Below are 26,985 nucleotides of genomic sequence, written 5' to 3'. Positions count from 1 at the left end.
TCATAAAATTATATATGTATTCTATAGGAGCTACTCTCGTAGGCCTAACCAGTAGCAAGGTGGTTATAGTTATTTCCTTGTTGTTTGGAATAACTAGGAACCCTTTGGTCTAGTCCTGAGCTTTCTCCTACTCTTGTATATTTCAGCATTGAAATCATTGATTATGTGGAAAAGCAAATGCACTCTTGAGAAACATGGTCATGATGCATAACTGTTTCATTCAGCAGTAGACAGTATATATGTCTTTTGTCTTAGGAGACTGAAAGGGTTATGTACAATTTTTGTAACCTGGTGGTCACAATATCTCAGCACAAAGCTGTTGCACATCCAGACACATGAAAGTAGAGACACAGAATTATGTTTAGTGTATGATGCCTGATAACAGTGACATGCGGGCCATATCTGAGTTATGTATTTTCTATTACAATCTTAGTTATTGTTTTAAATTACACTACTGCATATATATATATATATATATATATATATATATATATATATATATAACCTTAAACAATATTCTTTGTGACACAGGCAGCAATTGTGTTCTTGCATTCATCACCCTTCTGGTTGTAATCAAATTCTTGGCATATACCATCTACATTTCTCTAAGTAAGTACTAGGATGTCCACACAGTGAAAAAAAAAGTTTCCTAACAACACATTTCTTATCAAGTAGTCTGTCTTTTTTTTGGACACACACACACACACACACACACTGCGTATGTATAATTAATTTTATATATTTATAATTTTATTTAACTTAAATTATTTACTGAATCTCTGGGAATTTCACATTATATACCTAATTCTGTTCAACTTTTAGTTCCTCAGTATCCTCCCTTTATCCTGCAATACACTCCCCAAAATAAAGTTAAAAAATCCAACCCAAATGAAAGCAAGCAAACAAACACAAATAGAAAAACAACAAATAAAACCAAATTCAAACAAACAAGAACCTCTTTGCTCCTCCATCTTTCACACTTCTTCCTCGTGGCAATGACATCCATAGTGTAACACAGTAAACCTTTTTGTCTGATAAGCTTTACTTGCAAATGTTCATTTTAACCATCCCTTCATGAGCAAATGACGGGCAATGAACATCCCTGATAATTTAAAATGTTTAAGAATATCACTTTACAGAAATAGATAATAGAGATTTAAAAAATGAGTTTTTAAGGACTAAAATGGGCTGCCAACATTCCTTTCTCTCTTCAGATGTAAGTTTTGTAATTCATATACCTTTAATATAACTTTTATGAATACTTTCATGATTTCATACAGGTAAACAATGCAATTTGATCATATGTACCCCATGTTTTCCACCCAATTACCAGAGGCAACTCAACAAGTTCCCCTTTGCCATTCATATCCTCACCTTTATTTATTCATAGTCTACTAAAGGTCTAATTAGTGTTGCCTGTTGGAATGTTGACTGACTTCTTTGCTTCATCTTGTGAAAGCAACCTCCATTTCATAATTGTTCCCTGAACCTTTGTTTGGTGGTGGTAATATAAATTTCTCATTTAAGGCTTAGTGTACATTAGCTGCTTATTCTCTCTACTTTGATTCATGATGAATTAATTGTTGGCACTGCAGAAAGAAGCTTCTCTGCCCAAGGTTAATGACAACATTAATCTCTGTGTTAACGACAAACATAAAGATTTAGAAGTGGTTTGACAACACAAGTATTTAGCAAGAAAATAATTGTAAAATTTCCCCAGAACCTATAGCCTCCATAGCTATGAGCTTCCAACCAGATTTACAATAGCAGGCATAAATTCTCTCCTATGGAGCAGGCCTCAAGTCCAATTCAAAGATGGTTAGTTACCTGCAACAATCATCTTGCCATTATTGCATCAATAGGCACACCTTGACTATCAGGTTGGTGTTGGGACTTGCAGGGTTAAGCAATGGGTTATAATGATTGATAATTTTCCTTCCTCAACAACTTGTATAGAAACTTCTGGAACTTTGAAAACTAGCCAAAATGGAGGGGATGTTCATGTCGGATCCAGCTTTATTTCTGCATGGCTTGGAATTAATGTGGTGTCTTCAGCTACAGCTACAGGGTCTTACCATCCATTTCTGAATGACACCCCTGAAAAAGGTCCTCCTCTGTAGTCTGTGAAATTCCAAGCCAGTCAGAAATTTTCTTAAAAAAAAAATTACAAACAAAATTCCCCAAAAAGCAAAAGATTAAATTAAAAGAATAAAAAAAATCTTAGCACTATTCTAGTTTTGACCACACATATTTCTGTATACAAATGTAACAGAGTTTGTGCATTGACTCTCTGTGTGCATATTTATAACATATTCGGCATACTTATATGCAGATGGCACTTTCTGTACTGTTACTTTTCTGAAGGAAATTTTTAACAAAGTCATTTGTGTCCACATTATTTTCAGTAAGACACTATAATCAAAGACATTAAAATTTTATGAGTATTAATTATGCTATATACTCACAATCTACTTGATATAGTCATTTTGAACTTAAAGCTATTTTCTTGTACTTTGGATGTTTTATTATAAAAGCAGGGGAAGGACATGTTAGGAAGAGAGATGTAAAAAGGATTCAGAAAGCTTGGGTATACATGCTCACTCAAAGACTGTTTACAGGTCTAAAATCTTTGTGTAAATAGAAATTGAAGGTAGACACTTGCTAATATTCACTGTATTGAGTGTATCACTTTAAAAGGTATGTAAGAAGCTTCTAACGCCTTGTTTCTTTCTTTCCTTGCAATGAAGGTGCAAAAGTTAGAAGAATAACTAAGGACATATAGCTATAAAATAACTGTTTGGAATGTATTAAGTACATTGACCTTTCCCTGTTGTTAACAGGATAGAAACATGACTTCACTAATTTATGAACAATCACATGGAAATGCACATGTATGTCAAGAAGCTATCTTTGACATGTCTGTTGAAAGTAAAGTTTAAGGAAATGATTCCTAAACATACATCTGAAGAAAATTTGGGGGAATAAAAGAATAAAATTGCTTCTTGATTTAGATGTCCATACTTTAAGTTCTTGTGGCAAACACCATAGGGACTTTCAGGAATTGAGACCTTTAGCAAACTAAACACAGAGTTATCAGTTTTCTAATACTAGAATTTTATTCTCTTCCAAGTGCATGGTTGGCTATGTGAATGACAGCTAGCCCATCTTTCTTTTGTTTTGTCCTGTTTCAAATCTGCTCTGAACCCAGGTCTAACGACAGTGAGTTTTCGGGGACTCCTTTGAAACACTAAAGGTAATTGTAGAAACCTGCACTAAGCTGAATCTAATGCTTTTGTTTCCTGTTGTGCAAAGCCATTACATAGACTTATATTACCTCAATCAATGCTAGAGTGAAATGGACCAAAGACAAAACCTCACATGATCAGCATAAAATGATCAGCATAAAATATATGTAAGTCACACCTATTTATTCTGCACACACACACACACACACACACACACTGAATGAAATAATTCATTAAAAATTCCATGTCCTGAATATTATTGTTTATATGACACCCCTTAACTCATTTTATGCACCCATATGATCTAGCAAAATTTCAACCAGTTACAATGAATCCAAATTGATTTTCTTGAAGAAAAATATTATCAGAGATTCTATGGACTATTCTCAATGAGTAGATAAGTAATCTATCATATTTTCTATTATTTTTTATTAATTATTTTATTATAGTTCAAAATGATGGATTCCTTTATGGCATTTTCATATCATTGTCCTTTGCTCATGTTTACTCTATATAGCTCCCATAAACAACATGATAAAACCAACTCACTGGCTTATTAGAGGAATAAAATTAAATGTGTTAAAGCCTGCATGCCACTGCTGATAAGTCTATAGCAACATAAACATAGTGTTTATGGTGATTATCTATTTTATTTGTTGCATCTAAGGATTTAATAGATAAGTATGATTGAGTGAATTAGAAAGAGAAAGCCTTTTATCCACATATGAAATTTATATGTGCAGAACTGAATGCCCTTAGAAAGAGTAAATTCGGGAAATTATTTTTTCTAGAAATTTCATTTCCTACTAACAAAATCTATTCTTATTCAAAGGGTCATTTACTGATGTGGTGTGCTTCTATCAAGGACTATAGAGGTAAGCATGGCATTTGGCAGGTATTATTATTTCACTTCAAGCTCCTCAAGCTTTTGGGTATGGCCTGTCGCACATGAGGACAGCACTTTTCTATTTTGTCAATGGGAAAGGGGAATAAGTTTGTTGATATCTTGTAATTTTTGGTTTGTTTTTTCTTCCATTTCTTTAAGGGATTTTCTCATGCCCTCTTTGAGGTCCTCTATTATTTTCATGAAGATGTTTTTAAGGTCATTCTCTTATGCTTCATCTGCATTTTGATGATAGGTAGGGTTTTAGTTGGGGGTGTGTTAGGGAGGATGGGAGGGAGAAGAGAACTGGGATTGTCATGTAAAACAATCTTTTGTCTAATTGAAATTAAAAAATGATTTAAAAAAAGAGTTTGTTAGTTGTCCCCTTATCTGCTTAGACTGCTGAGATGGTGAATGAAAGGAACCTTAATTAGATGTTGCTTGAATTACACAATAGTAACTTGTGGGCCTGTTTAAGCCACAATGTCATGGTGACCTATAGCCTGAACTTTAACCCTGAACCCATCCTGCGCCCAAGCTTGGAAGCTGTCTGATGTTTCAAGTTAGAGAAATCTGGAAGGATTCAATATACATGATAATTATGGCAACAGATGACTAAGGTATGCCCTTAAAATTAACCTGTTTTAATTAGAGGACAAATACTTTCTTTCCATTACCATTTATATCTCAAATGACTAAATTTTAAAGATCAAGTTACTGTGATTAATCATAATAAGTGTATTTGATAGGATGACAATAATATCCCTTGTTCTGATGTTGCATCATGAATAAGGTTTTATTGTCTTTTAAATTGTGTATTCTGTCTCATCCAGAAGGACATAAGCCTGTTCATGGTAGGATTTCTTTATTTATATTTTTGTTCAACTACATGTATAACAAATGTTTTTCTGGTTTTAATTATTTTTTTACACTTTTTATTTATTTTGGAAGCATTCTTATTTACATATCAATCCCCCGATTCCCTTGCCACCCTCCCATCCTCCCATGCTCCCCACCAACCCCCCAACCCACCCCTACCCAATCCCCAGGGATAGTGAGGCCCTCGACATGGAGGACCATCAAGTCCATCACATCATTTGGGGGAGGGTCCAGGCCCTCTTTCCCATATCTGGGCTGCAAAGTATCCCTCCATAAGGAATGGGCTCCCAAAGTCCATTTGTTCTCTGGGGATAAACACTGGCTCCACTGTTAAAGGTCCTTTAGACTGCCTTGGCATCCTAGCTGGCAACCACATTCAGACAACATAAAATATTATGTTATATGTATGGAATTATATGTACTATAAACATTTAATGTGTCAAAATAAAAATAAACTTTTTAATATTGTGAGAAAATATAGGAGAAATATGTAAATATATTCAGGTATATGGTTTAATATCGCTTTTTCTATAAATTGACTGAATTGTGTCAGAAATTGTTGAGATTTGTAAATATGAGTATCCTTATGTCTGAAATATTGATATATAATTTATGATTAGACAATGTAAAATGTATTATATATACACATAATCATATATTGTATTAAATATTCCCAAGTTAAAGGTTACTTTTTTATTTATTTTATGACTATTACTTCTGAGACCCAGTTTCATGTAGCCCAGGCTAGACTTAAACAGGCTGTGTAGCTGAAGCTGGTCCTGAACTCATCTCCTTTCTCTACCTCCTGAATGTTGTGACTATGGGAGTATACCACAATAAAAGTCTGTTTTTGATGCTCCTGTGAATATCAAATCCTGGGTAAATCCTTGAAAGTGAATTTACAAATTAGGAGATGTTGTCATTAAGTTTTAAACTACAAGTAAATTTTCAATTATTTTAGGCTTGCAAAATTAACTATTTGCTATCTAGGGGGCGCTCTTTATACCCTCTTTGTTCAAACCCTTATATACATAGTGATTGGATTTCAGATCTTAAAAAAATCTGCAATTTCATTCTAAAGGAAGCATGCTATAAATATTTAGCTTGATGTAAACAAAGCTGTTGTTATTATAAACAAAACTGAACATGGAAACAAGAACCACTGGATCTTAATGCATGGTGAGCATTATTAAGAAAGTTCTTATCTGGCTCAGTGGCTCAGGGAACAAGCAGAAAAGCAATCTTATGTACTCATGTATGTGACTTTAATAATATTTTGGCTTGAAAGGGGAAAATATTTCTTTTTCCTTTTGAGTAATGTGATCATTGGCAATTCTATACTTCAGATATCTAAGATGGAAACTTTGGTATTATGTAGTGTAATAGAAAAAGCTGAGAAAATCTATCTCATGCTTTCAAACAGACAATCCACAGATAATCACAGTTCACTGCCAGAAATATTGCTTTAACCCACATTTCCTATATAATAAGTCAGGACTGTTGAAAATGATCCTCTATAGCAGCCAGGGCTGCAGTGATTGTGGCCAGATACAAGAGGGAAAATGTCCAAAACTATTGCCAAAAATATAAAGCATGGTTTTGAGAAAAATGTTAAATGATTTCAACAAGGTGTTTACACATCAAATTTGGCTACAGTTATATATTTCTTAATCAGGAAAAGAAGATGCCAAAAATACAAATGAACTACAAAGGGAAAATAGGCACATATCTCAGAGTAAAAATGTCTGTGGGGATGAAAATTAAAAAAACCCAACATACAGTAAAAATGGCCATGTCAAGCTTAATAAATGTCATGTTTCAGGAAAAGGTAAATGTAACACAAATAGTAAAAACCCAGAGAAAGATACTGGGTTTCAACCTTCAAGCTGAAGATCAGAGAAGCAAGGCAGCCAAGCCAGTATATCTTACCTCTACTCAGCTAAAATGGCAATTCTGTCTCCATGAATCCTCCGAGGCAAAAGCTCTGACTTCCTATCTCCTCCTGCCTTATATTCCTTTCTTTGCCCAGCCATATGACTCCTGTCTCCATCTCCCTAGTGTTGGTATTAAGGCCATGTGATCTCAAGTGCTAGGATCAAAGACTTGAGTTCTGTTATTCTTCACTCTTGTGTAAGCCAGGGTGGCCTTCAACTCATCCATCTGCCTGTCTCCTGAGTCCTGGGATTAAAAGTGTGTGACACCACTGCCTGGCTCTGAGGCTTACTGGTATGACTCTTGGGATTAAATGTGTGTATCACCATTGCCTGATCTCTATGTCTTGTGGCTAGCTTTGCATTCTGAGCCTTCAGGCAAACTTTAATAAATCATGAATAATGTTACCACCTGTAAATGAATTGTGTTCAATTTGACTGTCTGCATGCCTGCCAGATGTATAAAACATGTATATTTTTCTTCTCGTTTTCCTGTATCCCTAGGATTACTATTATGTATATTTTAGAGTATTTTATTTTTATCATAACACAAGTACTTCAGTCCTCTGATTTATTTTTAGGTCCCTCTTGACATTTTAATTTTGAATTTTGGCTTGTCTTTATTCAGGTTCGCTGATGTTTATTTCCCCTGTGTGAATTATGCTGAATGGGGTTGTCATATCTGCTGGCACATTTTCATTTCCATCCTCTCTCTTGAATCTATGCATTTTGTTATATTGTCCATATCTTTTCTGAACATATTTCCATTAGGGTTTCTGGAATATGTGTCAGAATTGTTTTAAAATGAACATTCTCTTTGGCTAGATCTAGTATCTCTAGTATAGGACATTCATTTTCAAAGATAGAAAATATCTTGAAGGCATACAGAGAACAAAAGACATAATGGCACCAAACCAGGGATAGAAGACTCAGAAAGAGTAAAAGATTGTAATCTAATCCTTCATCAGAGGCTGACGTTCTTCAAACCTGGCTGACTACTTTGGCAATTCCCTCAGTCCCTAGCATTCTCAGTTCTAACAATCCAGAGAAGAAAAAACTTGTCCCATCACTAGAAGGGAAAGGGCCCCTTTTGACTGCATTAACCTTGACCAATTTGATAGTGTTTATTCTTCAGTCCACAGGCATACACCTATCTCTTTTAGAAATACTCTCATACATTCAATGAGGAATAAGTTGGTTTTGTTTGGTTGGTTCTGTTTTGCTATTTTTGCCAGTCCTGTTTGGTTCTACCCTAGGTCTCTGGCCTATCCAGTCTCCATTTCCCTACCAACCAATCAGTTTAGGGATTTGGAGCATGGGCTCACTCTGGTGGTATGGGCCTCAAGTTATACCAAGCATTGATTGTCACTCCCATGAGTTGTGCCACTAATGCCCCAGCGCATCTTGCAGGCAAGACAGTTTGTAGGTGGGGGGTTTTGTGGTTGAGTTAGTGTCCACTTTTCTCTTTCCATAGCCTTCAAAGCACCTTCTCATGCCAAAGACACCACAATGTAGAGATGAAGGCTCTGATTCGACCACTCTAGCCTCATGAGCTATGTGGACATTGTCCTCCACAATGTGCCGTACATCTATCACTTTTCAAGGAGCTACCTTTTCCCCTGAGCATCAGCCTGTACTGTTTAGGAATCCTTACAGGAGTCCCTAAACCAACAACTCAAGTGGATGCAACCAGGATCCACCACTGGAAGCTTTCCCCTTCTAAAGAAGACAGCCAGTTCAGCTTCTGTATCCTCCATTGGTAGGTCTCCTCACTTGGGTCACCTTCACAGATTCTAGGATGTTTCCACTGCACTATATTTCCATACTCCCTTAATGCTCCCTAATTTCAGCTGTCTCTCCTTGCTCGCTCTCTCTCCTACTGCCCACCTGATGTGTTCCACTTCCATTCTCATCGGCCCCCATTCCACCTGCAACATTTACACTTTTTCAAGTATTTAAGAATCCTTTAATCCAGTCCTGTTATCACCAAAAAGTAACCATCAAAGCTAGGGCAATATTATGATGATGGGATCAGGAATAGGAAGTAATGAGCTCAATATAAGATACTTAGTTATCATCCAGATAAAATAAATATAAATAAATGTTATGGCCTACTTCTCTAAACACTCACAACTATGGTTTTGCTCTATATTTAGTCATCATGTGTTACAGAAGACAAGATATTCCTCTATCAAGGGCTGAAAATAAAGCAATTAAGTCATGCATTAGCCTTTAAATTCCATTTGCACATGGTTGCAAGAGCAATCAGTGATTAAAAAAATTCAGAGAGCTTTGGAAGTGCAAATCCATAAGATGATGAAAATGCTATAAGTTTCTGAGTATTCCACTTGTTTCATGATGCCTTTGATCAAACTAGTTATGTCAGACGGGGGCTGATACTGAAGGTTTTGCCATTTTGAAATCCAACTCTATGAGTGACAACAAATAGTCTTATTACCATTTAAATTATTTTCTAACATTCTTGTTTTCTCTCTTACATTTATTTCTCTTTTAAAAGGAATTATGAATTGACAATTTCTCAGATGATTTGTAAGAATAGTTTTATGAAAATTTATTTTAAGTAAGGGATGTCTAAGAAATTAAAGTACAGTTAGTTAATGTGAATCTCTATTGTGATAATACATAGTCAAAGTGTATTTAATAGTAAACAGAGGACTTGACGTTTATTCTGAAAAAAATAAAAGAAAATTTCAAAACATGTATAACAAAAAACTAAAAATAAGCACAGGACTTAATATAAACTGAAAAGTCATACTCAGAATGAACTTATGAACTTCCTTATTTTTTGTTTTGTTTGTTTTTTCATTTGAAAAATTAGCTCATGTTGTTCAGATTGACTTTCAAATCCCTAGGAAGCCTAGAAAGACCCTGAAAATTTTGCTATCCCTACTTCCATATTCCAGAATTATGGACCTGCATCATCATCAGCTAAAATTCTCATTTCTCTCTCTCTCTCTCTCTCTCTCTCTCTCTCTCTCTCTCTCTCTCTCTCTCTCTCTCTGTGTGTGTGTGTGTGTGTGTGTGTGTGTGTGTGTGTATGTGTGTGTGCATATGTGTGCTGTTTTTAATATAATTTTTAAGAATAGCTAAAAAGTGAAGTAGTTTTACAAAAAAATTCAGTAGCTAGATAACATTTTAGAGACTGGGAAAGAGACAGAAATGCCCATTGCTCTAAGGAATAAAAGCTGGTCTTAACATTTACTTCATTCATTTTCAATGAAATGTCATCACTATTGAATATTTTAAATATCTTAATCTAAAGGATATTTGATAATTCTCTACTTTTAATCTTACCTAATTCATGTTTCTAAGGGTATTAAGTGCTTATTATGGTTAATCTTCACTTTCAAGTTTACTAGATTTCGAATTACATGGATTTTAGGATGTCCATGACGTTGTTTCCAGAAAAATATAACTGAATTTGAAAGTGACCCCAAAACTTAACACTGAAGACAGGACTGAGTCAAAAGCAGAACGTGGGCTGGTCACCAGCTTCTCTCTCTGCTTCTCGACTATGTAAGGGGTATGACCAGGTACTTCTTGACCCTGCTGCCACCAAGCCTCCTCACATTACCTCACACTGTAGCCTCAAAATGAGCACAAACAAAGCCTTTCTTTCTTAAGCTGCTTTTGTCACAGCAGTGAGAATCTTAACTGACACAGTATTTCTGTAGAAGAGTATATGAGAGTGTGTGTGAGACAAAAATTATGGGATTCTACAATTATTTACTTTTGTTTATCTTAGTTATTATTTCATTCCCCCTTTTTATTTGAATTAGAAACAAGATTGTTTCACATGCCAATCCCAGTTCCCCCTTCCTCCCCTCCTCCCCTGTCTCCCACTACCCCCCCATCCCATCCCCTTTCTGCTCCCCAGGGAGGGTGAGGCCTTCCATGGGGGGAGTCTTCAAAGTCTGTCATATCATTTGGAGCAGGGCCTAGACCCTCCCCCTTGTGTCTAGGCTGAAAGTGTATCCCTCCATGTGGAGTGGGCTCCCAAAATCCGTTCATGTACTAAGGATAAATACTGATCCACTGCCAGAGGCCCAGGCCTGCAAAGTGACATCCACATTAAGGGGATCTGGATCAGTCCTTTGCTGGTTCCCCAGCTATCAGTCTGGGGTCCATGAGCTCCCCCTTGTTCAGGTCAGCTGTTACTTTGGGTCTCTCCAACCTGATCTTGACCCTTTCTCATCACTCCTCCCTCTCTGTAACTGGATTCCAGGAGTTCAGCTCAGTGATTTAGCTGTGGGTGTCTGCTTCTGCTTCCATCAGCAACTGGATAAAGGCTCTAGGATGGCATATTATTGGAGAAGGGCACTTAAGGTAGCCTCTCCACTATTGCTTAGATTGTTAGTTGGTTTCATCCTTATAGATCTCTGGCCATTTTCCTAGTGCCAGATTTCTCTTTAAACCCATAATGGTTCCCTCTATTACGGTATCTCTTTTCTTGCTCTTCTCTATTCTTCCCCTGCTCTCTTCTGTCCTCTTCTCCCCCCCTTCTCCCCTTCTCATTCTCCTAGATCCCTCTCCCCTCCCTCCATGCTCCCAATTAGCTCAGGAGATCTTTTCCCTTTCCCCTTTTCTAGGGGACCATGTATGCCTCTCTTAGAATTCTCCTTATTTCATAGCTTCTCTGTTGGTGTATTACTAGCCTACTATTTCATTTTTCTTGAGACATCTGGGTGTAGGTCATGCTGGCCTTGGAATCCAAATTACCATGCTTCTGGGTTATCAAATACTGAGAGTAAAGGTTTGCGACTATGCCTAGATTCTAGCATATTTTAAAATCATTCTTACTCCATCTAATTTCAGTTACTTTTGAGTTTAAACTACCACCAAAATTATTTTAGTCTTAAATAAACTATTTTTAATTAAACCATACTGAGTAATTGCATAATGTAGTCACACTGATGTGTATCCAAAGAAAAATAACCATTTGAATTCCTTTATTATAGGGAAAATACAAGAATATAATTGAATATAATTAGCAATACTTATATTATTATATGGAATACCATATTAATAAAATGCTTATCTATATATTTACCCAACAATGGACTAACTAGCATTTCTCATGCAATGGGTTTGAGAATTTATAAACACATAAACCTAATTTTTATAGTTAATGGCTAGTACAAATATTTTTACCACCTTGAACTTATCAAATCCTTTGAAATTTTTAAAAAGACCTTTCAAAGAACTAAAACATTCCAGCTTTTGGTGAAAAGTACCTTCTTTGAATACTGAAGAAATGGTGAGAAATTATAGTCAGTTCCTAATTACAAGGTGAAGCAGTAAAACACTCAGAGAAAATAAACTTAATTCAACATGCCAATGACATGATGAACTGGCTGTGTATTTTATTGCAGATGACCTTTCAGCACACATTGTAATGTGGTTCTTCTGTGAGGCAGACACTGTGTTAAACCACACAGAACTACAAATAAGACAGTTCCTCCCTACATCAGCCTAACACTTTCCTGGAAATTACACTGTGGGATAAACAGTCTGGAGGAGACTCCTGTTCCCACGCCAGAAGACAATGACAAAAATTTTGATCTATTTGCTTCTCCAGGTTTATCATGTCCACCTCAGGTTTCCCTCACTGTTTGTTCCCACTTGTAGTTTGTAGTTTCTATCCTAGTTTAAATGTAAGAATTTCTGTAGGATTTAGATATCATTGGCATGATGCTTTTAGATACAGTCATTAGTAGAAAGAACATTGTGTTCAATGTTCTTTTTGTTTCCTTAAATTATGATATAAATCTATTTTAAGATCCAAATAAAATGACTAGGTCTTGAGCAATAAAACATTTTTTAAATCAGTGTATAAACTTCCACCTCCTCTTCAAATAAACAAAGTATTATAAAAGAAATTTCCCTGTGAAAACCAAGAAGGCGCGCCCTGGGGAGAAGAAGGCTCTCCCTGGTGAGAGATTTAATCACCTTTAGGTAAAATTGTTCAGTATCTGTATGTTCTTAAAGCTCATACCTTAAGTAGAATACCAAATAAAGAAGACAAAATATTAAACGAAGCATAAAATAAAAAAAAAAGATGAGGGGAGGAAAGTGACAGAAGAAGGAGACGAGAGGAGAGGGGAGGGGAGGGGAAAGAAAATGGAGGGCAAGGGGAAGAGGAGAAATCTCTTTCTACATAAGTATATCCTTGCTCTGAAGACAAATCAGTGATGGTACAAGTTTTAGGATTGTTAGTTGATTTTTGGTGAAAAGATCTTTCATTCTCCACTAATCTGTGGGCTTTACTCTCTCCTTTACAATGTTCACGGGCATAGTAGAACAGAATGGAAGTTGAGGCACTAGATAGTCATGTACAATGAGCTTCCAGGGGAGAAGGTGAAGTGTAATCACCAGAAACAAATAAATAATTATGTAACCATGTCATGAGTGGATGCATCTATCAGAGTACATTAGAGATACTTTTAATAATATAACAATTTTGAATGTATATTTATATTCATGGTAGAAATAAAATAAATGAATGATTTCAGTTTGGCATGTTGTCAGTGTCTTAAACTTAATCAGCACATCAGTATTTTTATGACAAACAACAGTTAAGATTCAGGATTCAATGGACTTTCATGGAAGTGAAGTGGTGATCTAGATCGTGAAGATTTTAATTAGAGGCTTTTCGTCATGTCATGTCGGGGGGGGGCACCTGATGAGTCAATGGAAGAGTGTGTGGAATAAATTATTCTTTGAAAGAATCAACAAGTAAGAAAACATCAACATAGAAACTATTCCATATTTCAAAATTCAGGAAGGGTTTTACACATTTTATGAGATGTTAGGAAACTGAGTCACAATGAGGTGTCTATTTTCAAAAGTGTATGTGTTAAATTGCAGATTCATTTTAACTCATTCAAAACCTAGAAGTATTTTTCTCCGTGTCCATATAGGCAATACTCTAGATGACAATGAGCCTGAGCCCTACTAGATCTTAGCAACCATTCACAGTTAGTGGTTATTTCAGAGATATTTTATATAAAGGTAAAATTTTCAAGAATAACTGTTCCATCTGGAGTTTATAAACCCCATATTTAATTTTAGCACTGTTGATATTAAAGAAAGTAAGAATGACTAAATTTTATTTCAGGTGCCATTTTTTTTTCTGGTAATGGCTTTGTGACAGACATCCCAGTGAGGATTAGGTGCTGCTGTAAACCTCTCATGTATCAGCATCAAGTGTAATACTGTGCTGTAATTATGTATTGTTTTTCCTAACCTTTTCTTTGAGATTGAGCTTGTGTTTTGTGTCTTTGAATGCCAGTATGTCCCACTGACCAGTTTAAACTTTCTTTCAAAAGTCTTGCAAGTGCGACTTCTACGGCTAATAGGGAGAAACTACAAGCAAAAATGGTTCAGAGTTCAGAATAGAAACTTGTGTGAAAGTCAACAGGCACAGAAAAAGGACAGATGTTACTCAGTGAGGGAGCAAAGTAAAGAGAAGTGTCAAGAAGGTAAGGATGTTTGGTTAATAAAATTGACAGTGTGCAGGAGGAACAGAAAGGAAGTAAGAAGGCCAAACAACTTCTACTTAACACACTTGCAGCTAAGTGTGCAGAGTAATAACAGCTCTGCTTGAGCCATTGCCTAGTGAGAAATAACAAGAGATTTGGGTGTTTATTAACTGAGTTTGGAATTACTATGTCCAATAGACAATTGTTGATTTGCATAGTCAAATACACAAGTTTATTAATGTAGATTACATAGCCCATTGTGTTGGGATGCCACGATGGAACAGGATATAAAAAATAACTATTTTGATTCCCTAGTAAGAAATTTGGGAGGACTGAATACAGTGCCTAGGTAGGTCCATGGATGACATATTTGTGAATTTTTTTTGTAGAGTCACTGAACAAGTATGACAAATATCGTTTTCAGTATATCTCAAATAATAAATGAGGCCATTTAACTAACATCCCTTAATTTTATGTGAAGAAATATAAAAAATAAAGTAAAAATTTATGAGAGTTGATTAGGATTAACTTTAATTATTATCTTAACCCAAGCTTGAATCACCTGAGAAGCAAGTCTCATTGAAGGAAAGATTGTCTACATTAGGCTTGAGTATGGCCATTTCTCTGTAGGGTTATCTTAATTAAGTTAAAAGATGGGGAGACATATTTCTGTGTTGGTTGTGATACTTCCTAGGCAGAGATGTCTTGAATTATAACAAATGAATTTGGGTCAGACACAAACAAGCAAGAAAGGAAGCACAGGTTCACTACATTGTATTCCTACTCATAACTGTGAAAGTGATCAGACAAGCTGTCTCAAGCACTTGCTAATGTTTTTCCCTGCAATGATGGACAGTAAACTGGAAGTGTAAATTGTAATAACCCTTTTATTACTAAGTGGCTGTTTTTTCAGGGCAGTGTATAACAGCAATAGAAAAGAAATTCAGACAAAGTCTTTTCTTCCAACTTTGAAAGATTACAGAAACTTATTTCTGCATCTCATAGACATTTGGTTTCATGCCACATATGCTGACAAGTTGCTGGCTTCTTTTACTTTTCTTATAAAAGGCCACATGCAGCAAATATAAGGTATTATGAAGTTTTCTTGGTTCAGATTTTATTATCTAAGTCAGTCAGATCAATATTTATAGAGAACAGAGTTACTTTGCTCTTAACTTCATATTTTCTGTCTTTTTATAGGCTTTTATTTGCAAATTACTATAAAAATATACTGACCACCTGGAGCTAGATTCCTCAACATCTGAAGAAGAATATGTTTCATTTAAATTAATTGAGCTGTGGGTTTAGTTCTTTCAAAACAACTACTTTGAAATTTAATTAAATAGAAATTAATCTTCTAACAGTGGGAAGCAACCACATAGGGGAGAGTCATAAACATGAAGTAATGCTTACAACACTGAAGACTTTCAAATTTGAATGTTGATCAACTTGACTAGGAAATGAATATACTTAATTGTGAAACACACACTGAGATACACAAAGATGCCACACAGAAACACAGACACACACACACAGACACACACACAAGACACACACACATACACACACACACACATACACACACACACACACACACACACACACACACACACACACACACACACACACACATACACACACACAAACATGCAGAGGAGTTAAGCAGGATTTAGACAGTTGAAGTAATTACAACCTGCAGGAAAATAAGGTAAATAATGTCTCTGAGATGCATCATTGAATAGTTGGATAGCCAGGAAAATTATAAAGGGTGGAGGAGATCAAACCTTAAGCCTTGGGATAATAAAATTAATATCTGGGTGAAATAAACTATAGTAAAATAAGACATTATCACAGATTTTTAGACAATGTATTATATCATTACTTTAATTCCTATTGAATGCTTTTTATTATTTGTATGTATATGTGTGAAAGTGCAAGCATGCATGTTTGTTTTAATGCATATGCACACATGTGCACAGATACATGTGCACATGTGTACACATGCATGTGAAAGCCAGAAAACTACCTCAGAATTTTTTCTTGTATTGCCATCTTCCAACTTACCGAACCAACCTCTCTTTAGCCTGGAACTCACCAAGTAAGGTAAAGTGATTGGCTAGTGAGTGTCAGATATCTACCTGCCTCCCTCTCCCCCAAAACGTGATTACCTATGCTGCCACCATGTCTTGATTGTAATGAGTTCTGGAAGGGAACAAAGGTCCTTGTGTTTGCAAAGCCTGCAGCTTAACAAGTGAGTTTCCTAGCCCTTTTCTCCTCTCTCCATTTATGTCTCTAAGAAATAAGTTGCCTGTGTCCTGTTGATATTCCCAGACAAAAGGATTTGTTCAAAACTAAATGTAGAAAGTGGCACTGAGAATAAGAATGGAGTAGCAGTTACCAGCTGATAGAATGGACCGTTTGAGCTATAAAAGAAGCAAAATCAATGGGTTCAACGGACTGAGTTGATGTAGAAAATGAGGGAAAAAATGACATGGGGAATTTACTGTTAGAGGTGGTAGGGTATGATTCTTCAGCCTGAGCATTGATTGTGTGTTAGTGCCAAACTAAAAGGAATTTAGAGATAAGGTTAGAATGAAAAATTATGTTAGTTCAGGAAATAAAAATTAATCAATTCTTGGTACCATTAGTCAAGAGAAAATATCTAGATTTTCTTTTTTAACTTAAGTCTTTTGATGATTTGAGAGTTTCACATAATGCACCCTGATTATCTTTACTTTCCAGTCCTCCCAGGTTTGCCCCCAGCCTTGTAGCCTCCCCCAACCAAAAAACATTTTTAAAACTCTAGTCTATATTGTTCATATACTACTGGACCATGGTCAAACACCTAATGCCCAGACTTTTAAAGAAAGGTGAGTCCTTGCCCACCCTTACCCCCTCCAGGTGGCATCTATTGTGGAGAGATACACTTCTGCATCCTTGTTATAGGAAGAAATTGGTGATGCTGTTCCATAATCAAAACATAAGACTGAGAAATGTCTTTGTCCTCTGTAGATGCCAACATTGATAGTTCATTTCAGTCAACAGTGAGTGAAGTTGAGGTTTCTTTATTTAATAACTGTGTAAGAATTCTCACAAATGTTTTTTGTCTGTATTCACAAAATTGTCATTTCATAACTCATGTTATTGTTGTAATGTTGATATATAGGATAAATGAGAGGATTATCAAATGTACAGGAAGTCATTTTCACATGTAACTAGACCAATAAACTTATGATTAAGTTTATAAAAACATTACTTTGAAGTTTCCCTATTGACTAGAATTTCTTATATTTAGTGTATACATAAATATATTTTGAATTACCACTGTAATATTACTAACACTCTGAGAGGAATTATGCAGAATTGCTTTTAGACACATTGTCACTGATGTCTGTTCTGCCTAGCTTGTAGCCTTCTGTATCCAGTACTCTCGTTTCTACATTCATATTTCGAGTTTTCTCTTATTATATTACTGACTCCATATTTTTGCTTAAATTTATTTATCCTCTCTTGATGTCCTTTCTGCATTCATGACCTATATCTACATTCACTCCCACATTAGTACATATATATGAAAATGAGAATCCAGTATCTGCTTATTAAACACAAAAGGCATTTCTCTCTCTGAGCCTTGGAATACTTAATATAATAGCTACAATTTTCCTGAAATTTTCATAATTTAATTTTATTGCATAAGACCAAAGTTCCATTGAGTATATGACTACATTTTCATCGTTCATTCATCATTGATGGACATCTGGGCTGATTTTATGTTTTTTAAAAATAAATAAAACAGCAATAAACATAGATATTCAGGTATTCCTACAGTACAGCATAGAATTTTTTGGGTCTAGAATCAGATAGCATAAAATTTAAAAATGTATTTAGATCCTATCTCTCTCTAGGCCACAGGATGTAGCTATTATTAAGAAAACAAAAGGCAACAAATGCCACTGGTAATGAGATAAGCTGGAGCCATCATTATGGGTACCAGTATCTAGAGACCAAAAAAAAAAAAAAAGAGTATCACATGACCCAGATTATACCATATCTGTCTTTCTCTCTCTCTTTCTTTCTTTCTTTCTTTCTTTCTTTCTTTCTTTCTTTCTTTCTTTCTTTCTCTCTGTCTGTCTTTCCTTCCTTCTCTCTCTCTCTGTGTCTCTGTCTCTCTGTCTCTCTGTGTCTCTGTGTCTCTGTGTCTCTCTGTCTCTCTCTCTCTCTCTCTCTCTCTCTCTCTCTCTCTTAAATTTTATTTTACATTCCAAAGTTCTCCCTCCCACCCCTGCACCTGCCCTTCCTCACCTCTCCCTCAGCCCACCCCCTATGTATTTCTCGCAACAGCATTTGCTTCTTATTTGTCATCTCTAATTCTGTTTCTTCCTCTCACCTTAACAATTTCAATTATTTTGATTTTATTAACTAAAACATTTTTCTATCCCAAAGGTCTCTTACTTATGTATATGATTTTACCATTTTACCTCGGAGTCCATGGAATGTTTCCTTCCCATCCTTCTTTGTGGTCTATTTTGTACTGGCTGCTCTTCCATCTTCTGCAGAAGGTGACTGGAGACTGCAGGGCCACTGCTTCCTGGGTGTGACCCTTGTTTATTGAATCATAGTTTCTCTTCCTTTTACTGTGAAGTGTTTTCAGCTGCTTGAGAATGTGTATTTATTATGCCACTTCATACCCTAAGTAATTTTTCTTCAAAATATTTTAGAACAACAGTGATCTACATTCATTGTTGCCAATAAAAGCCTCAGATTAGCTGAATTTTACCTTTCATTCTACTTAATTAGTAATGCTTAATTATTTTAATTGTTTCAGTTACTGTTTATAAATTATTTTAAATCATTTGACAATGAGTTTTTAGATTTAATTTTAAGGAAAAGAAAAGTCACATTGTTCTCTTCATTTAATCATCGGATTGTTAGAATTTCTCATTTTAAAAGCTGAAAGATAAAATCCCATTATACTGTGATTTTAATTTATAGTTAGCCAATTTTGATATATTAGACACTATTAATTTATACATTTTTGCAGTCTACTCTGCATAATATCAATTTTCCTCTTTTTCTCATTATTTAGTTATACTTTTAATATTTTACTCATTAAATTATAGAAATTACAATATCTTATACAGTGATGATCTTAATTCATGTTACAAATAGTTTATTACCATTTTTAATTTCTCTTTCCATTTATTTATACTGTCTTTTAATATAAGAAGATTTCATACTCTACAAATACATAGTAAAATTGTAATTAGCATGTGAACTCAAATTTTAGTAAATATGGCAGTAAATGATACTGAAATTAGAAAATTTGGTCTCTGTTTTGTTCATCATGAGTGACAGTGCTAGGGATGAATATATGTGATTCCTTAAAAAGAATTAATGCAATTAAGGATGTTTGTTGTATTAAAGACAATTCTATTATTGTGCTTTAGATTCCTATTTCTGTCACATGCAGGTTCTTCAGCTGTCACTCCAGAATTCCTGAGCTCCGACTAGCTCTGGTCAGCTATCTCAATTGTTTTCCCCATCATGTTCTTGACCCCCTTTGTTCATATGTTACCTCCTCCCTCTCTTAAACTGGACTCCATGAGCTCAACCCAGGCTTGACTGTGGATCACTGCATCTCCTTCCATCAGTTACTAGATGAAGGCTTTATGATGACAATCAAGGTAGTCTCCAATCTGATTATAGGGGAAGACCAATTCAGGCATCCTCTCTACTGTTGCTAGGAGTCTTAGCAGGGATCATGTTATGGATTCCTGTGAATTTCTCTAGTACCAGGTTTCTCCCTAACCCCATAATGGCTCCCTATATCAAGATACTTCTTTCATTGCTCTCCCTCTGTCTCTTTGCCAACTAGGTCTTCTTGATCCCTCATCTTCCCATTCCTTAACCCCTCCATTCTTATTCTCTCTCAGTTTACCCAGGAGATATTAACTATTTCTCCTTTTTGGGGCCCTCCATGAGGTATGTGTGTCCCTTTTAGGGCCCTCCTTGTTCTCTGGGGTTGTGGATTGCAGCCTAGTTCACCTTTGCTTTGCATCTAATACCCACTTATGAATGAGTGCATACTGTATTTCTCTTTCTGGGTCTGGGTTACCTCACTCAGGAATGTTTTGAATGTGGATGACAGATATGTGGCTTTATCTGTTACAGGATGGGAGGCGCCTGACAATGGCACTAGGAGTTATCCAGAGTTCATAAACTGGCTTTTTGGAAGCCATTCCTTATGGTAGGATATCTTGCTCAACTTTGATATGGGGGAGGGAGGACTTGGTCCTGCATCAACTTGATATGCCAGCCTTCATTAACTCCCCAAGGCAATGGAGGCCTTATCCCCTCTGAAGAGTGGATAGGGGTGTGATGGGGGAGGTGGGGAGCAGGAGAAGGTGAGGGAGGGGGAACTATGTAGCTATGTAAAATGAAATTTTTTCTCAAATAAACAAACAGAAAAAAGAAGTTGATATGGGAAACAGGGCCAAATGTCTCAGCATTTAAAACTGCTACTAGTCATGCAGATGACCCAGGTTCAGTGCCTGTACCTACTGTCTGAAAGCCCAAAACTGTAACTCTAGTTCCAATAACCCAGTGCCTTCTTTTGGCTTCTCTGGGCATTGACTTTATGTGCTCAAACACATACAAATGCACACATAATGAAAAATAAGATAAAATGCACACATAATGAAAAATAAGATAAAATATTTTTAAGGTAGCTTAATACAGAGCAGGATCGGGTGGTACAAGCTTGCATTCCTGGGACTATGGATGTAAGGACAGGAGGATTTTAAGTTAGGAAAGTCTCAACTATACACAAAGATCATGTTTCACACATAAATAAATACATAATAAACATGGGCCTTGAGATGCTATAAATAACAGGTATGCATTATTATACCATTAATACATAGAATGTTTGGAAAGTACATCAAGATTTCACTATATGTAATTCCTTTATTATTATTATTATTATTATTATTATTATTATTATTATTATTATTATCTAAATAGCTAAAATGTCCCACAAACAATGCATACAATACAAGCAACAAATTCCCATCATGGTGTAAGGAAGTGGATGCTGATTTAGAGATAGAAAATATTTTTCATAAAATACTGAAAGTTAATGCACCATAATTGAGGTGTATTTACACCAATCACTGTTATATAGGAAAGGCTTCTTTTGTGTACATAATAATTTTTGAAAACAATAAAATGTTTGACCTTTCCAGACATGTCTTCTTTGTTTACTTTAGCAATTGGTATTTCCAGAATTTATTGTCAAAGATGAACATAAATTGAGAGAAAGTATCATTTAAAAATCTCATCTATTACCCACTTTACACTGTTTTGTTTACAACTGGTGAAAACATAACTATGATTTGTAAAAAGATAAAATGAAACATACCTCATTACTGGTTTTGGTATAAAAGTAAAATATGTTTCTAAGAACGTGTATATGATTGCCTCCAGATCATTTAAGGAAATGCTTGATATGGGACCTAGATAATGTCAATTATTAAAGAAGGGGGAGCTGGAAAAAGAAAGCAAATAGTGAATATAACTTTAACCCCAATACAAATTTACACATTGTTGTCAAATTGAACTAATCTGAAACTCTTCCTATTTCCTACATTATTACAAAAGTGTGTCCAGTCTATGATTTTATCAATTTATCATGAGTGGTATTTCAGTAGTACTTGTTTTTGTTTGTGTGTGTGCATTCTTGAACCTTGTGTCAAGTCCACAATATGACTCATAAACCTTCCCTGGAAACTGTTCTACTGTATAGATCTGTGCCTTGATCCCTTCCTCACAAGGGGTCATGCACCATGAGACACAGAAAGTGGTTTGTCTGTACTAGATATTCACTCTCTCATTTGGAAGTAACACATAATCCCTTTGTTCAGAGGTTTTAGAAAATTAGCAATGACCTCTTTGGCCAAGTAAAAAGCTCTTAAGAATGGAAAAATATCATTGAGAACTACCCATTCAATATTGAAGGTGCTGCATAATTATTTGATCTAAAAATATAACAAGATAAACTCTATAGAATACGCAGTGTTTGGTCACAGGACCAAAATCTTCCTACTTGGGTCCAAATCTCCAAAACTCATTGTAATTATCCTTTAAATTTTTGTTTTATCAGTTTGTTTATATAGTATATGATATTGACTGATTTTAGTATGTTGAACCACATCTGCTGGGAGGAAGCCAACTTTATCACGGTGGATGTTTGTTTTTTTGATGTGCTGTTGGATTCAGCTTGCATTTTATTAAATATTTTTGCATATGTGTTCATGAAAGAAGTTGGTCTACAATTCCTCTTGTTTGAATCTTTGTGTTGCTTAGATATCAGGGTGACTGCAGCCTCATAAAATAAATTTGGCAATGTTTTTTCTCTTTATATTTTGTAGGTTAATTTGAGGAGTATTGCTAATAGATTTTCTTTGAGAGTCTGTTAGAGTTATGATCTAAAACTGTCAGACCCTAGACATTTTTGGGTTGGGTAACTTTTAATGACTGCTTATCTAGAAAATTGTCCTTTTCTTTTAGATTTTTCTCCTTTTTAAGTGTACATGTTTTTTGAAATATTAACTAATGATTCTTTGAATTTTCTTCGTGTCTGTTGTTACGTTCTCTTTTCTTTCTGATTTTGTTAATTTGGATATTCTTTGTCTTTTATCTAGTTTGGATACAGGTAGGTCTATCTTGTTGATTTTCTTGAAGCCCAATCTTCCTTTCATTGATTCTTGCATTGTTCTCATGTTTCTATTACATTGATTTCATCCCTCAGTTTGATTATTTCCTGCTGTCTATTCCTGTTGGCTAATCTTGCTTCTTTTTGATCTAGAGCTTTTAGGCATACTTTTAAGTTACTAGTGTGAGATGTCTCTAAATATGAACTTTCCTGTTAGCACAGCTTTCACTGTATCCCATAAGTTTTGGTATGTTTTACTGATTTTCTGTGATTTTTTTCTTTATTTTTGCTTTGACTCAGTAGTCATTTAGAAGAGAGGTGTTCGGTTTCCATGAGTTTGTAGGTATTCTGTTGCTATTGAAATCCAACATTAATCCATGGTGGTCTGATAAATTGTAGCAGGTTATTTCAATTTTCACATCTCTGTTGAGGTTTGCTTTGTGAATTAATGTGTGGTCAATTTTGGAGAAAGTTTTCAACAAAATTTTTTTTCAACAAATTCACAGAAGAAAATTTCCCTAACTTAAAGATGATGTCTATAAAGGCCCAAGTATCATACAGAATAACAAATAGACTTGACACGAAAAGAATCAGGAACATTTTTGTTGTTTTTGTTTTTTAAGACAAGGATTCACTGTGTAGCCATGGTTGTCCTGGAATACTCTCTGTACACCAGCTGGCCTAGAACTCATAGAGATCTGCCTGCATTTGCCTCCCGAATTCTGGGATTAAAACCATGTGCCACCACTGTAGACCAGGAGAAATTTTTGATAAAGCTTTTTCATGGAATTTTGCTTTTATTTGAGATATGATCTCTCTGTGTAGTTAAGGCTGACCTCACACACATAATATTCATGTTGCAGCCTCCTCAAACTCAGACAGAGATTTATATAACCATTATGGTTTATGATACTAGAAAAAAAGGCCAAAAACCCTGCAGATAATTTTGAGGTTAAGTATTTCCTACAGTATCTCACTCAAAGGTATGTTTCTTAAAAACCTTCCCCTGAGAACTTTTCTTTAAATAATAAATTATAGGAGGAATATGCTAATGAAGCAAGTATTTCTATAAATAAGAACTTGATAGGAATAATGGATCTGCTTTGCTTTGATTTTACATCTCAATTTCAAAAGAGGCTGGACCGATTTTCAGGTTTTTGACCTCCTTCCTTCAAGTCCCTTTCTGTCTTTGAAGGGCTGAGTAGCTGTGCGTGTCCTTAGGCATTCATCATTTGATGCTGACATGTCTGAGTCTGTTTGATAGATTAATGGGGCAAACTGCCAGTGCTCATTTCTTTCTTCCTGTGACTTTCGAGCAAGCATATGCTTCTTAGACATTTGCTTGAGTTCTTGGAAGAATTTTAAGAATTTTATTGATAAGGCAGTTTAACAAATGGAAGCTACTTCAAGCATACTTTTCATGTATCTAAAACTAGGAAAAATCATTGATTGATGAGTTGATTCACATTGTTACATTTGCATAAAAATTACTGCCTTGTATCTTTACAATTTCTAGGCTAGCCTAATCCTTGTTTTCAATTTGATATTCTGTGATTGGTTTGACAAGATTTTAAAAACTGAACTATTTCTAAGTGAGGAATCAATACTATATAAAAATATCAGTTGTGATTTACAAAAGAACATTAATTTTGTAATGTACAATTCAAAAAAATGGACTTTACATGTTCATTTCCATAGCTTTTGGACAAAGAGATTTTATATTATAGTGCTAATATTTTCAAAGTTATCTTCAAGTTTGGAAATTAATTGAGAAGATTAATAAATTTTTCAATTTAAAACAAATTCAGAAATGTAGCTGATGAGTAAGTGCTTTTAATAAATAGATGGCAAGATAGATTCAAACTACATATATTTATTTTCTATCACTGTACAGAAAATTAACAAAACTAGTGCAGTTTAAAATAATGTTTATGTATTATTTTACATTTTAACTTGTGAAGAATTTGGAAAAATGAGACTATGTAGTATGTTCATGGAGTGAGGAGGCTAAAATCAAGAATCATCTGTGCTTGTGATGTCTTTGTTGATCTTACTCTTCTTTTTCAATCATACCACTCATTGGTGGAAGCCAAGAAAGAGATTTATGAATGATGTGAGAGTCTGATGTGTTTCTTGATATTATCATGGTCTATGATTAAGGTAAATGTAAAGTTAAGTCAATTCATCCCAGAAAGAATAGTTAATAGCTCAGATTATGTAGGCATGAAAGACTGAGTTACCAAACTACAAAAGGAAAAAGAAAGTCAAGAGCTTGCTGAAGGCAAGGGAATGTCATGAGAAGATGAAGGTATAAAAACAGCAAGTGTTACTTTGAACAATGGTCCAAGCAAGGACTGTAATGCCATAGACTTTTCTCCACCCTGTACTTTATGTATATGTGTGTTCATACGCATAAATGTGTAAATCAGTATCTGTTTCTTTTTCTCATCTTTCCTCTTCATGTAGTACAAATGTGAATTAACTTTACCTGAGTCTTTAAATGCTGTTACTTTTGTATAATACTTAATTACATGCTGCCAACAGAGCATAAAATCGTTTCCACATTGAGAGCTCCATCATGGTATGCAGATTTATCGTTGGGTAATTCACATTATCCATAGATGAAGTATGGTCTTGAAGATATGTATGGCTATGGAATGATAAAATGATCAATGTGTGATTATTAATTGTAAATGTCAACTTGGGTGGATTAAAAGATGCTCATGTAGCTGGTAAAATGTCATCTCTGGCAATTTTATTCAGGATGTTTCTGGAAGAAATTGTTACTTGAGTTTCCTGACACATTAAAGCACGTCCATCCTCACTAGTGCTGATGTCAAAATCCAATGCATTGAGAAAGAAGAAGAAAGAGCAGCTAACTCTCCTTCTTGCACTGTGGCATTGGAGCTTTAGGCATTAGAAATTCTAGTATTCAATAGTTGTGTTAAGTGTCTCCTGGGTAGGGTGGAGAGCCCTTTGGAATTATACAATAACCTATTCATATGGTAGTTCTAATTTCTATTTTTCAAGGCTTCTCCATAATACTTTCTGTCTTCCCCAGCATCAATTAGAGGCTCTTCTTTTCCTACATCTTCTCTAGCATTTCTTCTCAGATGGTAGTCTAAGAGATGCAGTGGATTGAATGAAAAACCTGCCACAGGCTGACAATGAGTGACACTATTGGGAAGTAAGGCCTTTTTGGAATAGGTGTGTCCTTGCTGGCGGAAGTATGTCCCTAATTATGGGCTTTGGGGTCTCAGAATCTCAATCCAATTCCAATGGCTCACTCTCACTTTCTGCTTGTCGACTCAGATATGGAACTCTTGAATCCATCTCCAGTACTGTGTCTAGAAAGAAAGGACAGTGATACCTCCAGAAGTTCTTTTATTGTACAGAATTGTTTTACTTATCCCAGGTTTTTTGATATGAAGTTGAGTAGTATTCTTTCAAGGTATGTAAAGAATCATACTGGAATTTTCATGGGGATTGCATTGAATTTGTAGATTGCTTTTGGTAAAATGGCCATTTTTACTGTTAATCCTACCAATACGTGAGGTTAGAAGATCTTTCCATCTTCTGATACCTTTTTCAATTCCTTTCTTCAAAGACTTGATGTTCTGGTCACACAGGTCATTTCACTTGCTTGGTTAGAGTTATCTCATGAAATATTCTATTATTTGTAGCTATTGTGAAAGGTGTTATTTCCCTGATTTGTTTCTTTGGCCATTTATGGTTTGTATGTAGGAAGGCTACAGATTCATGTGAATTAGTCTTGTATCCAGCTATTTTTGCTTAAGGTTTTGTCAACTGAAGGGGTTCACTGGTAGAATAT

Source organism: Cricetulus griseus (genome assembly GCF_003668045.3).
Source record: "Cricetulus griseus strain 17A/GY chromosome 1 unlocalized genomic scaffold, alternate assembly CriGri-PICRH-1.0 chr1_0, whole genome shotgun sequence".
Classification (NCBI taxonomy): domain Eukaryota; kingdom Metazoa; phylum Chordata; class Mammalia; order Rodentia; family Cricetidae; genus Cricetulus; species Cricetulus griseus.
Note: the sequence above shows the minus strand (reverse complement) of the source record.